The sequence below is a fragment of the Gopherus evgoodei genome, unplaced genomic scaffold (genome assembly GCF_007399415.2).
Source record: "Gopherus evgoodei ecotype Sinaloan lineage unplaced genomic scaffold, rGopEvg1_v1.p scaffold_39_arrow_ctg1, whole genome shotgun sequence".
NCBI classification, from domain to species: domain Eukaryota; kingdom Metazoa; phylum Chordata; order Testudines; family Testudinidae; genus Gopherus; species Gopherus evgoodei.
The window spans coordinates 238,891-254,636 of NW_022060060.1; the positions used below are offsets into that span (position 1 = coordinate 238,891).

Here is a 15,746-nt window from a genome sequence, read left to right on the forward strand (position 1 = left end):
CTGGAACCAAGGACAGAACCCAGGAGTTCTGGTTCCCAGCCCCACCATTCTAAGCCACAAGACCCCAGTCCCTTCCCAGAGCCAAGGCCAGAACCCAGGAGTTCTGGCTCCCAGCCCTGCCCCGTTCTAACGATAGGTCTGGGATAGACTGATCCTGGAAAGGGAATAATAGTGAGATGATAGCTATTCAAATGTTTCCTTGCAGCATATCTCTCTGTATGCATCACAAGCTCTTAAAGGACTGAGTGATCTAGTGGGTTTGTGTGCATAGGGGGTTAGGAGCCAGGACTCCTGGGGTCTATCTGTGACTCTGGGAAGGAGCGGGGTGTGGTGGAATGGAGAGGTCAGCGGGCTGACGGCCAGGGGTCCTGGGTTTTATGCCAAGCTCTGTAGAACCCCTTCTGAGGTTGGAGTCCCACCATTTTTTGGGTTTAGGATCTCAGTTCTGAATGTCCTCACTTGCCTTTCTCTCAGACAGAGCTCCTGCAAGCCCCCTCTGTGTTCCCTTTGTTCCCCTGTTGTGACGATGTAGCTGGGGACCCCACTTGTAAGCTGACTGTAGCCTGCCTAGCGGCTATTTCCTGAAGCCCGTGGACATCAAGTGGAATTCCGGCAGAGTGACCAACGGGATCAAGACTTCCCAGCCACGGCACAGAGCAGTGGCAGGGCCTTCATCCTCGTCAGCCAGCTCACCGCCCTTTCCTGAGGCCTGGCACACAACACCTGCCAGTGCAGTGTGGAGCACACCCCATCCCGTAAAATGATAGATGTGGAGATCACGAATGGTGAGCTATGTTGGGGTGCCAGAGAATGAGGAAAGGACTGAGGCAGAAGGGTGCACTAAAGTGTCAGAGGGAGTGGGGGAGATAGAATGATAAAGTCCATGGAAGGGAGGATAGAGAAGAAAAGGGATGGATGTATGGATGGACAGAGACGAGGGAAAGATGGAGAGAGTGAAAGAGAGGGAAGGATGGTACGGAGCATGGGCTAGGTGGGTGGGCAAATGGAGATACAGAAGTATGGATGGAAACAAGGCGGATAGCTGGAGAGATGACATAGACAGAGTGATAGAGAGATGGAATGGTGCCGAGGGAAGGAAGGAGGGAAAGGTAAATCTTTCCTCTCTCTATTGTCAGTCAGGACTTGAGCACATTGTGCTCGGTGCCGTACAAATGCAATTGATTCATGATTCTGAGCTGGTATCCATTTTGTCTCTCTGCTGCCAGTATGTGAGTCTCTAATTCATCCTGAGGTTTGCCTCCTTGGCCCCTCCTGTGAGCGCAACACCATGGAGAAGCAGCTGGAGGTAGTTTGCCTCCTCCTGAGATTCAGCCCAGGGGCAGCCAAAGTGGAATGTCTGGTGAACGGCGAGAAGAGGAATCTTCCCACCACGGACTTCTCTATTGGGAACGCCACAAACGGCACCTACGTGGGCCAGAGCCAAGTGAACATCACCAGGGAGAGCTGGGAGCAGGGGGACATCTACACCTGTGAAGTGACCCACCCAGTGCGGGGAATGGAGTACTCCATGCACGACACCAGCGAGTGCTTGGGTGAGGGGCTGTGGCCGTGCACGGTGGGGTGGGATGAAGGGTTACCTGGAAACCAGCCTCTTACTGTGCCCAGATCCCAGGGTGACATAGAAATACAATTGAGAGATGGATACTAGGAGTGGATGGGAGAGGGATGGATGGGTGCAGTGAAAGATATGCAGGCTGGATGAATAGAGAGCTAGATAGTGTGGATAGAAGGAGGAATGACTGGAAGGGAAGATGGATGTGACGGCTGGGTAGAAAGACAGGTCTGATGGATGGATGGAGAAAGGGGATATGTGTACGTGAATAATTAGTAATAAAGAGCTGGAGGTCTGCACAGGAAAGTGTAGATGGAGAGATAGAAAGTGCTACGGGATTGTCAATAGCTAGAAAGAGGCTTTTTTTCAATGATTTCTATCTTTCTTCCTTCTAACATCCCATGAAATTGAGGCTCACAAATTAGGGGACTGACAGTCCCCCTCTAAGAGGGGAGGGATAGCTCAGTGGTTTGAGCATTGGCCTGCTAAACCCAGGGTTGTGAGTTCAATCCTTGAGGGGGCCATTTAGGGAACTAGGGTAAAAAATCTGTCTGGGGATTAGTCCTGCTTTGAGCAGGGGGTTGGATCAGATGACCTTCTTAGGTCCCTTCCAACCCTGATATTCTATGATTCTGTAACACCCGTCACTGTAGTATCCTTCATGGTGCAGGGAATTCATGGAGTCTTCTGCTCTTCTTTCCCTATTGAAACAAGTCCTTTGTATTTCTGAGCCTGCCTCAGTGACTCCATCTGTCTCTGTCACCGAGCCGTCTTACGATGACCTGATTGGGGAGACAGCCTGTGTGATGTGCTGGGTTATAGCTTGGTAGATGTTCAGGTGGCTTGGGAAGTGATGAGAAAGCCAGCTCTGATGCAGAGACAGGAAACCTGGAACAAAGCAATGGGATCCAGAGCGTCATCAGCACCCACGAAATAAGCTTGGAGTAATGGAAGAGCAGGACCAAGTTCACTTGCAAAGTGACACCTCCTTCTTTTGGAGAAGTCACCCAGGATATGCCACTCATGGATACAAGTGAGTACGTCCGCGTGTAACTCCCAACTCCCTGTGTGAACTCAGCCAAAGTCACTTTACTCTCGCTCTGTGCCCAAGCCTGCAAAGTGGGGATAAGGGTCCTTTGTTTCTCTCAGCTGGTGTCTGTTTCTGGAACAGGGGCTCTCTTTCACGTCACTTCGCTGGCTCGCAGGAGTGGGTTGTGGTCTCAGTCTGGGCTGGTAGACACCACCACAATAATAGTCAGGCTGCATGTTCTCAGACCAGCTTCTGCCATGGAAAATGAAGGCCTTGCAATTCACTAGACTCCAGTAGGGAGGTGAGGCAATAGAGGAGGATCTGGTGGATATTTCCTGGGTCTTTCAAAGTGGTGATTCAGCCGGGGCCCTCAGAAGAGGTGATGAGGGACAGAAGATAGAAAGTAGGGTTAAGATGGTCCATCAAAGGTAGATTCATTGAGTCTGAGGCCAGAAGGGATCATTAGGTCATCTAGTCAGACCTCATGTTTCCCTGGCCAGAGTATTTCACTCATTTATCCCTTCGTCGAGCTCAGTAACATATCTTTGACTAACGCTTCATCTAGAGACACGTCCCGTCTGGATTGGAACCCCTCAGGAGATGGAGAATCCACCACTTCTCTTGATAGTTTGTTCTAATGGTTTTCTTCTCATATTGTTGCCTTACAACGAATTTGAACGTGTCTGGTTTCAGTTTCCGGCCATTGGTTCTTGTTCTGCCTTTTCTGCTAGATTAGAGAACTTTTTAGTACAGGGTTTCTCAAAGCGAGGTCGCAGCTTGTGTAGGGAAAGCCCCTGGTTGGCCGGGCCCGTGTGTTTACCTGCCCCATCTACAGGTCTGGCTGATCGTGGCTCCCACTGGCCGTGGATCGCTGTTCCAGGCCAATGGGAGCTGCTGGATGCGGCTGCCAGTAAGTCGCTTGGCCCATGCTGCTTGCAGCAGCCCCCATTGGCCCGGAGCAGGATCCACGGCCAGTGAGAGCCGCGATCGGCGGGACCTGCAGATGGGGCAGGTAAACACACCGGCCCAGCCTGCCAGGGGCTTTCCCTACACAAGCGGCGACCCCTGTTTGAGAAACCCTGTTTTAGTACCTGATGTTTTATCCCCGGGAAGGTATTCATACACTATTCAAGTCACATCTTCAGTTTACCCTGAACTGAATCAATATAGCTCCTTAAATCTCTCATTTACAGCTACTGAATCATCACTGAGGCTCTTCTATGAGCCCTTTTCAATTTTTCAAAGCACAAAGTTGTGAAACAGGTGCAAAAAATCTAGAAATGTTAATAAATGTTGGGCTGCTATTATTTGCTTCCTGGTTTGTGAGTCAGGAACAAAGGGAGTGAGTGGGGATCATGTTTTCAGACTTTTCTTTACAGCCAGTGGGGATAGACCCTAAATGAAAGCTGAGATTCCATGGTCATAGCATAAGCTGTGGATTTAAGGAAAAACAGCAAATACCATAATAAATATGGCCAAGGTTGGCCACCCCTCACATGTTCCACCAAGGGACTAAGAGGAGACATATTCCATCCCTGGGAGAGAAATTAGCTTCATCTCACATCTCTGTCCCTTCCAGCCTACCCTGCCCACGTGCCTACTGTCTCAGCCACTGTCTCCTGCCTGGATTCAGAGGAAACTCCAGGGAAGAAAGATTTCCACACATTCCTCCGTGACGTCACTGGATTCTTCCCGGCAGACGTCAACCTCTGCTGGGAGCACAACAGCTCCATAGTCCCTGCCTCCCACTACAGCAGTGTCCCTGTGTCAGATCTGGTGAGGCCTACTCCACTCAGAGCATCTTGAGAGTCTCCAGGCCCACGGGGGAAGGAGAAGCAGGGCCCCAGTATTTCTGCCTGGTGTGGCACATGACGCTGAATGAAACGGCGAAGGTGAAGGTGAAGTCAGAGAATTGTGAGTTGAAGCTTCCAAAGGGCGACGAGAGGGTTGTTCATCCCAATATGGCCAGGGCCCCCCATTACTCCCAGGGGCTAGTGAGGGAGCTAGCACCAGTTCAGGCTTCAATGCTGGGGTTTCCAAAGGGATTCACGCTCTCACCTCCCACATCGGCTTGCAGTGAGAGTTGTGGTCACAACCCTGAGGGACTTTGGGAGACCAGCAGCCAGAATATCACTGGGGTGAAATATAAAGAGCACCTTCTGCCTGTGTAGGGGAAGGGGTTTAGGGGATGTGAGTTGTGTCCTGAGCTCTGGATGCAGGATCTAGTAGTGCCAGCAGAGGGCTGGGAGCCAGGACTGCTGGTTTCTATCCCCAGCTGTGGGAGGGGAGTGGGGACTAGTGGTTAGAGCATGGGGGAAAGGAGTCAGGAATTACCATGGGCAGGTCATTTCTCCTCTCTGTGTCCCAGCTGTCATCTCTGCCATCTTTGTTGGGTTCATGAATTTGAGACTGGAAGGCCCCTGATTTGAGCAAACATGGCAGGTCTGTCCCCTGCCGTGATTTCACCAATGGGTCTTTGTCCCATGGGAGCCAGAGGCCTTCAGATCTGCTCATGGGACCCAGAGACCCAAATAATAATAATGGGACCCAGAAATCCCAATCCCAATCCCGGGGTGTGTTGGAAAGCCTCAGTCATTATTCTTGATGCCCCATGAGATGAGGATCGTGCCCCTTCCATCAGGGAAGCCAGTGCCCTATTTCCCATCCCAATGATCCTCGGGCCCTTCCCAAACAGCCCCTCGGCTTTGTTCCCCTGAGGCAGAGGTACTCATTTATCAGCTGGTGCCTCCTGAGTATTGGCTCATTCCAGCCCTCAACGTTGCCTCCTGCCCCTAACCAGGTGGCAGCAACTGTAATCAACACCCACTGAAGGTGTCTCTCCTTCTGCCTTCCCTGGAGGACCTCTACATAGCGCAGAACGCCACCATCAGTTGTTTGGTGAGCGGCATGTAGACCCCAGCAACCTGGAGGTGTCCTGGAACCGGGGTAGCGGGGGCCCATTGGCCGTGGTCTCCAGGGATCCGGTGCTGCAGGAAGATGGTACCTACAGTGCAACCAGCATCCTGCGGGTGTGCGTGGAGGAGTGGCAGGCGGGGGAGGAGTTCACCTGCACCATGAAACACCGAGACATCCCGTCGGCCATTGTCAAGACCATCCTCAAGATTCAAGGTTAGAACTCAGCCTTTCCCCTGTAGGGGACACTTGCCCCAATCTGCCTGGCTCAGGGTGTAGTGAATGGGACATGGATCCTTTTGTCTCTAGGGGTCACCAGCTCTGATCCGGTTTCAGGTCAGTGAGACTGGGTGTTACACATCTGTGGGTGGGATGAAATGTGCAAATTAATGAGAGAGAAGGGGATGGAGAGTCAGGACTCCTGGGTTCTTTTTCCAGCTCTGGGGGCAGAGTGTGTGTGTGGGGGTCTAGTGGGTTATAGCAGGGGGGTTGTGTCAGGGTTGGCAGCCAGGACTCCTGGTTCTCATCCCTCTCCAATAACCCTTTGGTGTTTCCTTGTGGCAGGATCTATCCATCCATTCTATCCTCTGCTGTACTTGTGTCTGTTTCCCCCTCTTTACTAGCTGTCCATTTTCCTGCCCACTTGCAAATCTCTCTCTCTGCACTGTGTCTGTTTATCCATATTTCGGTTGGCAATATCTGAGTTTGTCTGTTCTCCCTTTTGCAATCCTGTCCATCCATCCAACATCTGCAGTGTCATCTGTCTATATTAGCTTCTACAACATCCATCCTTCCTCATGCAGTGTCATGAGTCTAGCTGTCCATCCCTGTCCACAGAGAGGCTGGGAGGGGATATTTTGGCACAAAAGGATTATATCCGGGATGCTCAGAGGGGTGAGATGCCCAACTCCCCTTGGAATTATGAATTTATTTCAGTGGCAACTAACTGCCTAAGAGTCCTTTAAAGGCCCCAGCCCAAGTGGCTTGTCTCTGGTCACACTGCAGATCAGTGGGAGAGATGGGAATAGAGCCCTGTTTTCCCATCTCCAACTTGCATCTTAACCATCGCATCTGTCTAGCAATGTAGCCCTGGCTGCTATGGCGTCAGAACCACTAGCAGATGCGTCCTCACCTGACCACATAAGATGCAGAGGCAGAGCCCCCAGGAATCTGATGTTATGTCTGCAGGGAGCTAGGCATCAGGGTGAGACTGAGTTAGGATCTTTCATTGCCACGAGCTCCGTCCCCATTGTCCCTGGATGTGTGACCAGGGGGGTGGTGACCAGGGAAAGTGATTTCACTTCTGAGTACGGCACTGGGGAGACTGACACTGGAATACAGCATCCGGTTCTGGGGTGAACCTGCAGCTATGGTCAGAAGCGGTAACGACATGTTGGGAATCATTAGGAAAGGGACAGATAATAAGACAGCAAATACCACATTGCCTCTGTATAAATCCACGGCACGCCCACACCTCGACTGCTGTGCACAGTTCTGGTCACCCCATCGCCAAAGAGATAGAACAGAAATAGAGAAGGTTCAGAGAAGGGCAACAGAAATGATCAGGGCTATGGAACAGCTTCCATATGAGAAGAGATTAAAGCGGCTGGGACTGTTCATCTAGGGAGACAACTGGGGGGATTTTACAGAGGTCAATACACTCATGACTCGTGTGACAAAAGGAAGTGTTATTTACTCCTTCACATAACACAAGAACCATGGTTCACCCAATGAAATTAAATGGCCACAGGTTTACAGCAATCACACAACAGAGTCAAGCTGTGGAATTTGTTGACTAAGGATGTTGTGAAGTCCAAAAGCCTGACTGGGTTCAGAAAAGAATTTGATAAATTCATGGAGAATAGGTCCATCAATGACTATTAGCCAAGCAGGTCATTGATGCAACCTTATGTTCTTGATGTCCCTAAGTCTCTTATGGTCAGATGCTGGGACTGTATGACAGTGGATTAATCATTTGACCGTTGTCCCATTCTGGTCCATTTTCATCTGATGCATCTGGTATCTGCCACTGTTGGAAGACAGGATACTGTGGTAGCTGGAGAATTGGTCCCATGCACTGTGGCCATTCTCTTGTCCAATATTCAAAAAGAAGGTTGAAAAATTGGAGAGGGTGCAAAAGAGAGCTAGAAAAATGATTAGAGGGCTGGAGAAAATACCTTCCAGTGAGAGAGAGGAGGAGTTGAATCAGTTGAGCTTATGAAAGAGACATTCAATAGTTGGCTTCAATGATATGTATAAGTACCTGCATGGAGAGTGACTGGGGTCCCTGGGGGGCCATGCTGAGATCACACAATCGGGACAAATTGCAAAGAATGGGGCAGCCAATCCCCCCGACTGGTGGTTATCCTGATAGATTCACCAAACTAGAAACAAAACAGCTTCTACAATACCTTACTCGTTACCCAGAAGACAGAAATACAGCTCCCTTAAAGCAACCCAGCCTTGAGCTCCCACCCAGACAGGATGAGGATTACTGAAAATCTTGTTCATCATATAGAAGTTCTGTCAGTCCCAAAGGATTGGAGACATCACCCACCAGGTCAATGAGTATTTCAGATCTTACCCAAACAGTCAATTCTTATGAAGTAAGTTACAATTTATTAAGAAAGATAAGAGTGAGAGAGTGAGTACTGGTTAAAAGACACATACATAAAGGTAGGACTTGAGTTCTTAGGTCAGTTTCATAGCAGAGGTGGTTGGCTTCAGAGTTGCAAAGAGTCCCTTGAACGAGTTTTTCAGGTTATAGTCCAGGGTTTCTCAAACAGGGGTTGCTGCTTGTGTAGGGAAAGCCCCTGGTGGGCTGGGCCAGTGTGTTTACTTGCCCCGTCCACAGGTCCGGCCCATTGCGGCTCCCGCCGGGCACGGATTGCTGCTCCGAGCCAATGGGAGCTGCTGGAAGTGGCAGCCAGTAAGTCCCTTGGCCCATGCCGCTTCCCACAGCCCCCATTGGCCTGGAGCAGCGATCCGTGGCCAGTGGGAGCCGCGATTGGCCGGACCTGCCGACGGGGCAGGTAAACACACCGGCTCGGCCTTCCAGGGGCTTTCCCTACACAAGTGGTGACCCCTGTTTGAGAAAACCTGTTGTAGTCCAATGTCCATGGCCAAAATCAGGGTGATCCAGAATAGAACTAGAGACCTCTGCCTTATGACTCAAACGTCCCCTGATGAAGCTTTAGCAGATCTGAGATGAAAGGATCAGGGCCCAAGAACACAGCATCATGGGCTCCTCCGGGTTCTCCTCTGGGTAGCTTGCCAGAGGCAGACTTAACAGCTTCACCGAGACCTGGTCAGCATCACGGCCTCGGCTGATCAATCCAGTCCTTGGATCAGCCGCAGACTGCAGGAGTCTCCCCACCAGGAGCTCTGCCACAGGCGTCTGACTTCTCCGGTGGCCAGGGCTCTAGGGAGTTCTGGGGTTGGGCTTTTCTACTTCTGTCCTGTTCCCTGACCTCTGGGGGGCGGGCGCAAGCTCCACTGGCTCTGCCCACTTTGATGTCCAGAGGGCCTCGTCCCTCTCTGAGGTGGTGGGGAACCAGACTGCCTCGCTACAGGGGCCATCACTTCTGTTTCCAGCGTCATGACAATATGAGGAAGCTCAGGGTGTTACTGATGGAGCTGCCATGCCTTTCCCCATTTCCTTCGGGCTTGTGGGTGGGTTGGTCAGGTGTTGCCCAAATGTGGCGATGGTCAACATATCTTCCCCCTTCTCAGAGCATGGATTGAAATGAAGTCCAAGCGGGTAGTGGCTTTAAAGTTGTTTGCATCAGATGGTCCCATTATTAGGTGTATTACAGTAGTGTGTAGAGGTCTCCACTGAGTTTGGGACCCCAATGCGCTAGGAGCTGCATGCACATAGAGTAATTGACAGTTTCTGTCCAGAAGAGCTTAATGTCCAAACAGAGAAAGGGTGTGAAGAGAAACCGAGGCAGAGAGAAAGGAGGTGAATTGCCTGAGGTCCCACAATGTCAATGACAGAGCTGGGAATAGACCCATGGGAGTCCTGAGTCTCATCCCAGTGGTCTGTTCATTGGACCACACTCCCTCTGGGATGGTACGAGTTGTGGGAGGTCTCAGAACAGCTCTGTGGGTAAATTCCCCAGGTCCCCAAAATAGGGAGTTTTGGTGGTGGGGGAATTGGTGCCGCCACTGCCGAGGAACCGGTCCCAGCACAACTCAAGCTGGCATTGACTGGGAAGATGCTGCTGTCTGATGGGTGTGCCTGGCCCCATTGAGTTCTGTACTGGCAGGTCTCAGCCCAGTTCCCTGGCTGGCCAAGGGAGGGGGAGGGCATGCTCGGGGAGGGGCATGAAGTGCTGCTGGCTGGAGTTTGCAAAGGAGCCAAAGGGTGTGAAATGTAATGGAAGTTGGGGGCTGAAATCCCTGAGGCTGCTCTGAGAATTGCAGCCTGTGACAGGGAGTCTCCACCTGCAGCCCACCCAGTGTCCCCTGGCAGGGAGCCCTCTGTCTCTGGCCCTGGACAGGAGCTCCTGCCAAGAGCACAGACCAGAGCTCCCTGCTGTGCCCACTCAGCTCCTTGGCTTAACGAAGAGGCCTCTCTAACCGGCCCCTTTATCTCACCCCCAGCTCCTCACTGCCCAGTGGAGGACCAAGGCATCGATGCTGAAGGAGGAGAGGAGGAATCTGACGGTCTCTGGACACCTGTTGCCTTCATTGCTCTCTTCCTGCTCAGCCTGTTGTACAGCGCCGGCGTCACGCTGCTTAAGGTAACAGCAACCGCTACCTTCATGGTCACACTTCACTGCTTCTAGCAATAACCAGTGCTCAGTAATCTATCCCAGCCCATCAGCATGCAGCCACCAGCCATCAGCCGTCCTTGGGAACTACCCAGTCACCCACAGTCAGTGATGAAATTCAGCGAGGACAAATGCAAGGTAATCACTTGGGAACGAAGAACCAGTATCCCACATGCAGAACGGGAACTGACTGTGGAAAGGGATCTGGGGTCAGACTGCATCACAAGCTAAATATGAGTCAATAATGTAATGTTTTTGGGGAAAAACCAAATTCTGGGCTGTATTAGCAGGAGTGCTGCGAGCAAGATACAAGCAGTAATTCTTCTGCTCTGCTCCGCGCTGATACGGCTTCAGCTGGAGTCTTGTGTCCAGTGATGGGCACCACATTTCAGGAAAGATGAGGAAAAGTTGGAGACAGGCCATAGGAGAACAACAAAAATCATTTAAGGGCTAGAAAACATGAGCTGTGAGGGGAGATTGAAAGAACTGGGGTTGTTTAGTGTGGAACAGAGAAGACTGGGGTGGTGGGGGCGGGGGAATGACATGGTAACATTTCTGAAATACATAAAAGGTTGTGACAAAAAGGAGGGTGAAAATTGCACTCGTTATCCTGTGAGGACAGGACAAGAAGCAATGGGCTTAGACTGCAGCCATGGCAGTTTAGTTTGAACACTGGAAAAAACTTCCTAACTATCAGGCTGGATAAATAGTGGAACAAATTGTCCAGGGAGGTTGTGGAGCCTGCATTGTTCGAGGTTTTTAGGAACAGGTTAGAGAAATACCTGTCAGGGATGGACGAGTTATTACTCAGTCCTGCCCCACAGCAGGAGATGGGACTAGGCGACCTCTCCAGGTCTCTCCCTGTCCTACATCTGTGTGATTTTATCATTGTCAGAGACTCAAACCAAAGTCAGGAATTAGAGCCCAGGTTTAGGACCAGGTTACCTGGAGGGAGGAAAGCCTGGGGCCAGGACAGGAACAAGGCTGGAACCAAATGGGAACAAGGCAGGAGCAGGGCTGGAGCCAGATGGGAACAAGGCAGGAGCAGGGCTGGAGCCAGATGGGAACAAGGCAGGAGTGGGGCTGGAGCTGGCTCAAGGATCAAGCATCAACCATTAATAAGCTGCTAGTAATTATTAACTGATCATAATCACTTATCAATAATCAGCAATGAATGATCAATGACCAAAAAGGAATGATCACTAATTAGGAAACCAGAACAAATGTTCAAGGACCAATGAGCGTCAATCACCAACCACTCAGCCATGATCACTAAGGATCTGTAGTGGGGCCCAGATGCACAAAGGGCCATAGCAGCCTGTGAAGCCGGTTCTGTGGCTGGGACATGGTGCTGGGACCTGGAACCAGAAGCAGAATTGGCTTAGACAGCCGTGTCTCCCCAGGGAGTTGGTGTGCGGCACCTGGTGGGCAGTGGCAGTTCCCTGAGGCGGTTTGACAAGGCCGGTGTCTCTGTCTGGAAGTTGAGCTCCAGCTCAATGCAGAGACCCTGGCAGGACGCAGGCGTGACTGGGCCAGGTCCATGGCCCGGGCTACGCAGCAGGACAGGCTAGATGGTCCCAAAGGACCCCTCTGGCCTTGCTCTCCCAGCGTAGGATGCTGCCCGTGAGCCCAACGCCAAGTCCAATGGCACCGGCTGAACCCCTCTGCTCTCTGTGTCCCACAGGTGCAGGGAGTGCCTGGCTCCAGGCTCCTAGGAGGGGGACAGCATTGCTTCATCCTCTTCATTCCCTCCCTCCATTGTCAGCCCTCCCAGGCTCCCGCCCTTTCTCCGGACTACTGGAGGGACCATGTTCCACATCAACTCAGAGGGTGCCACAACGGCCACTGAAGGGTCTGAGCTCTGCAGAGCCCAGAGCAGGGAGGGCAGAGTCCTTCCCCGGATGTCCCCAAGGGACAGCCCACACTGGAGCTTGAACTCAACCCCATTCCCCTCAACCCTCCACTCCCGTCCCATGGCAAGGACCGGATTTCCTTGTGTGTGGGAGTGTGTGTGTGTGTTTGCAGGTCTGTAGTGTCCTGAGGGCTGGTCAATCTGGACTCTGTCAAGGGAGAAGAGTCTCTCATTTGCTCTGTTGTTTAATGTGCAACTTACATGGGAATTGTGTGTTTGATCCAAAATAAAATGGATTAAAAAATTGGTTGCTGCATTAGAGGATGGTTTTGTGGGATTTAACCTATGAGAACACTACTCACTGTATCTTCCAGTCCCCTGTTATCCATCCATCCATCCATCCAGTCCTCCCCACATTTATCTAGCTAATCGCCCTCTCTGTTAGGTGTCATCATATGTAGAAGCCAACATATTCTGAATGAGTTGAAAGTTGGGAGACCTGACGAATTGTCATAAATCCTTGGGCACTTGCCCCCGAGAACTTGAGTACCTCCCCAGTTGGATCATAGCCTGGTTAATTCTGCCTCTTTAAAGTCCCCCTTTGCTCTGACCACTGGTGGGGTGATGGATTCTTTTATCTTTGTCCCGTGACCTCAGGATTTTCACTGAGCTTTTCTCTGTCAGTTCTGCAACTCACCCTCCCTAGAGGTGCACGTTCTGTGGGGCGGGGAAAGTTTATCCAGTTTATAGAGATGGACATCTGCAAACACTAGTGCCTGAAGTCACACTCCTTGTTCCCCTACCTGGAAGTGACCTGATCCCCAGAGGTACTAGTTACCCATCAGTGCCAATGTTAGACTCTGGATGCTCTGGAAATCAAATTTAGGGAGAAATCTGAGCTGTGTGTGTGTTGAAATCACTGTCAGCCTCGTTCAACTGAGCCATTATTTCTCCTCGTTATTGATAAGCACCAGGCTGGGGAAGAGCTACTGGTGCTAAAGGACAAGAACCAGTGGGTATGAAATGGCCAGGAATAATCTGAGTCTAGAAAGGAGAAGAAGGTTTCTAACCAACACAGGAAGGGGTTCAGGAACCATCTTCACCTAGGAGGAGAAGGGGGCAAAAGTTTTAGGATCTTGCTTAATAAGTTTATGACCCCAGAGGTCCCTTCCAGTCCTGTGTATCTCAAAGGGAATCCCATGGAAATCCCATTGAAAGAGCCCATAGAGTCCATTAAATGTCCAGTTTATTTCTTGATGTTCCCCTGCTTAGACATCCCAAGTCCTGAGCTTGCATTCACCCTCTTAGCTTCAGCAGCATTCTGCGAGCTGATGTTCAGTTGTTCATCTGCCTTAAGCCCTCGAGTCATTCTCAGAGCATGAGCAAATAGGTTAATTTCAGGGAAGGTTAAATTTACTCTTCGTTTCCCCTTGTATCACGCGCTGAAGGTCTTTGTGGTTAGGCCAAGAACCGTTCTCCAATTTAGCCTGTCTGAGAACATCTGTGTCCTGTTTATCAAAACAGCTGGCAGCAGATGTTTCCCCTTTGAGACATTCTGGGGTAGAAGACTGGCATGGCTAGGGGCAGATTTGATTTGCGAAGCTCAGAATGGAAGGCCATTGATGACTAAGTTAAAAAATACAGCCCTTGTGGGCTTGGTGGTGAAAAACAAAGTGAACAACATGCTGTAAATTATTCAAACCCTTGGCTCTGCTAACTAGCAGCTGTCATCCAAGTGTTGTTAATTTTCACAGACCCCCTAAACCCCCACTGTGGGGTAGGTAACCATTATTATAACCATTGGGGAAACTGAGGCACCGGGTTCCCCAACAATGACTCAGTAGTAAAGACAGGAACAGAACCCAGGAGTCCTGACACCCAGTATCCCCACTCTAAGCCACTAGATGCTACTCCCCTCCTTGAGGTGGGAATAGAACTCAGGAGTCCTGACTCCTGGGCTCCTCTGCTCTAACCCACCAGACCCCACTCCCCAGTCTAGCCCATCTTCAAGAAATGGACAAACTATGCTCCACTCTATGATATCACCTTGGCTAATGACTTCCTAGCTGAGCACTTGGGGTGGGATTTTTAAAGGGGTTTAAAAGAGTGCTGTGCCCAAATCCTTTTGACTGACAGTATAAGTTTTGTGCCTATCTCACAGTGACCTGTTGGAAACCCCAGTATTCATTTTAAACTAGACTCAGGTGGAGAAAGCCTTGGGGTCAGTCCTGCCCGGGGTGGAGATGGAGCAGAGAGGACTTGAGGGAGATTCTTTGAGTCTACTGAGGTTAGCTCTTGGGTGATACATTAAACAACAACCTTGAGCTGGACGACTGGACTAGATGGGGGCTTTACAAACATTAGTTTCTGAGATTTCCTAGTAGACAAACCTAAGACCAGGTCAAGAGAAATGCAAAGGAAGTAAAGACAGGGGGTGTCATATAAATTTAAGGAGCAGGGTCAACTTTTTCCACTTAGAGCCTCTAAAGATGGACATCTTAATGCATATTAAAGCCTTTAAAGAAGTGGCTAGATTTTCAGAAGTTCTGCGTAAACCCAGATCCTACTGTCTCCTTACTCCCAAAAGTCAATCCAGTTGGCTTTAGAGGGGAAAATGAGAGTTGGGCTCTTGACTTACATTCAGGGCTCTGAAATTTTTTAAAATTGGCCTTAGTGTTTTAAAGATTAGCTGATGATTTTCAGAAGGGACTGATGGTAACATTTTCAAAAATGCCTAAGGCCCAGATTTGGAAAAGCATTCGGTTGCCTAAAGATGCAGATAGGTGCCGAGTGGGATTGGAAGAGACTTCTATAGTCATCAAGTTTAGTCACCTGAAATGACAGGCAACCCCATCATATAATCCCATTCATAAATGTATCAAGCTCCATCTCAAAACTAGTTATGGTGTTTCCCCCCCACTACTTCTGGTGGGAGGTGGTTCCAAAACCTCCATTTTTAGATGGTTTCCAAGCTTCTAATTTCCTCAACTTACTCATGGGAAATTTACCATTTGTTCTTGTGCTTTGACTTCAAGAGCTTCCCTCCAGGGTGTTCGCTTACCTGATATACATACACAGAGCAGTCAAACCCCCATTCAGTCTGGGTTTTGCTAGGCTAAACAAGCCCAGCTCTTCCAGTCTCCTCTTATAAAACCGGTCTTCCATTCCCCTAATCATCCTCGCAGCCCTTCTATGCATCTGTTCCAACCTGAATTCATCCCAGTGTAGATAGTAGGAAAAACTTTCTAAGGCCGAGGGACTTACTGACCACTGCTTCCAGCAGCCCCTATTGGCCCAGAGCAGCGATCCGTGGCCAGTGGGAGCTGTGATCGGCCGGACCTGCGGATGGGGCAGGTAAACACACTGGCCTGGCCCACCAGGGGCTTTCCCTACACAGCGGCGACCCCTGCTCTAGGTGTGTAATTTTCAAAAGTGCCTGAGCAGGTTAATCACTTAACGCTCTGTGAAGCCAAAATCGGTGGGATTTAAGTTCTAAATAGCTATGTTCCTTTTGAAAATGGGACTTAGGTGCTTTAGAAAATTTTGCCCAGAAAGGATCAGTGACTTGTCTAAAAGTCATACATAGAGTCTGCAGAACTAAAC

At 50.3% G+C, this 15,746-nt stretch overlaps 1 pseudogene; it reads left to right on the top strand.

The window, feature by feature from the left end:
• The first annotated feature begins 760 nt into the window (after positions 1-760).
• On the top strand, positions 761-10,321 carry LOC115642208 (annotated as a pseudogene).
• The last annotated feature ends 5,425 nt before the right edge of the window (positions 10,322-15,746 follow it).